Source organism: Biomphalaria glabrata, chromosome 1, assembly GCF_947242115.1.
Source record: "Biomphalaria glabrata chromosome 1, xgBioGlab47.1, whole genome shotgun sequence".
NCBI classification, from domain to species: Eukaryota; Metazoa; Mollusca; class Gastropoda; family Planorbidae; genus Biomphalaria; species Biomphalaria glabrata.
This window is the reverse complement of record NC_074711.1, coordinates 79,717,435-79,719,363: the sequence shown is the minus strand read 5'-3', so window position 1 is coordinate 79,719,363 and position 1,929 is coordinate 79,717,435.

The following is a 1,929-nucleotide window of genomic DNA, read 5'->3' as shown; positions in this document are numbered from 1 at the left end:
GTATACAATGTGAAAAATCTTTCTGAAAATGCAAATATTTCGCATTAAGTGCTTCCCACTCCCCATTTTGTAATCGATGAAAAACTTTTTTTAATTATAGAAATTGGAAGGATTAATGTATTTAGGCTACGTTTCTTTGTCTCCTGATTAGATTAATTACAAAGTTAACGTCTCATTCACCACATCGTTTCGTTTTCATTTCCGACATCTTGATCTTTTGCAAAGAGTTTTGCACTTTTTTTTATTCATTTCTCAGAAACCAAAAGAAATTTGAAAATGTCTATGCACAAACTGGTAGAAACAAGCCGACGGAAGGTGCAGCAGATCATATATATTCATTCATTTAATCTTTTATTCCCATTTCACGGTATTATTTTCGCATGTTCAAAAACTCAAAGAAATGAAATAAGGCCTACCTTCAGAAAAGGTCATTCTCAAGACTTAAATCTTGTTCGAATAAATCGATTCTTGTCACTCACCAGAGTGCTACTTTGATGACAACATGAAACTTTTAACTAAAACCAGGCTTCTGTATGAAGTTAAATAGATCGATTGAAAAGTTTTAAGGCCTGGGCACACGTCTACATTCTGACCAAATTATCGTGTCTACAGCATACTAAAAATGTCCTCGATCTACAGTTAGTTCGTTACACCCAGCTGCTGCTAATTTTAAACTAGAAATTTGATATGCGCTATACTCATCTCTAATCTCACATTTATATGTTTGTGTTTACTCACTTCTCAGAGATAGATGAGTTAATGGTTTTAATTGAAAGATGCGTTGACTGAATGGTTAAAAGAGTGACTGCAAAGCCAAAAGGCCTCGTTTTCGAATCCTAGTTATGATCATGGTTAAAAATGAGGTTGAAAACTTGGTTGTTAAAACTAACCATTGTCCCTTAAGTATGTTGAACAGAGTAAATGTAATCGGTACCTATGCTGACAACTGGCAACAAAATCTACTTGTAAACCGTTTGCACTAGTTCTTTGTTAGAAGGCATTGAGCAGTTCAGTGAGCAGTTGGGCACTGACGTGACCGTGTGGTAAAATCTTTAGCTGCTGAGATGACATGCACAAGTTCCAAACGAACAAAAATTAAGTCGTGTGTCCACCCAGAACAAAGTCTAGTGTCCATGTGTCCACCCAGAACAAAGTTTACTGTCATTGTGCCCCGCCATAATCGTCTAATGTCCTTGAGTCCAACCACAACAAAGTCTACTGTCATTGTGCCCCGTCATAATCGTCTAATGTCCTTGAGTCCAACCACAACAAAGTCGTGTCCTTGTGGTGAAATTTCTATTCCATCTGACGCAGCCACGTTGGTTCTGGGATGAACAAGTTAAAACTTTCAGGGAATTTAATTTTTTAACACCACCCAGTGATTCTCAATGTCCAGTAACTCGCAAGGTCCAGTGATTCTCATACTTGTGAAGTTCTGCACTGAGACTAGTTTCCTCTTTGTTTCAACTAATGAATTCATTGAACAAAGTCTACTGTCATTGTGCCCCGTCATAATCGTCTAATGTCCTTGAGTCCAACCACAACAAAGTCGTGTCCTTGTGGTGAAATTTCTATTCCATCTGACGCAGCCACGTTGGTTCTGGGATGAACAAGTTAAAACTTTCAGGGAATTTAATTTTTTAACACCACCCAGTGATTCTCAATGTCCAGTAACTCGCAAGGTCCAGTGATTCTCATACTTGTGAAGTTCTGCACTGAGACTAGTTTCCTCTTTGTTTCAACTAATGAATTCATTGAACAAAAATGTTGGTATTAATAGATGTCCAACAATTTACCCGGTAGCTCTATTTCATAGTGTCTAGTTGACCTGCTATTTGGCATGTGTGGGTTACAAGGTGAACAATCTTGTCTGTTATTCCATGATCAAATGTTAACATTTTCATTTTCTCTTGACTTAGAACTTAGGAA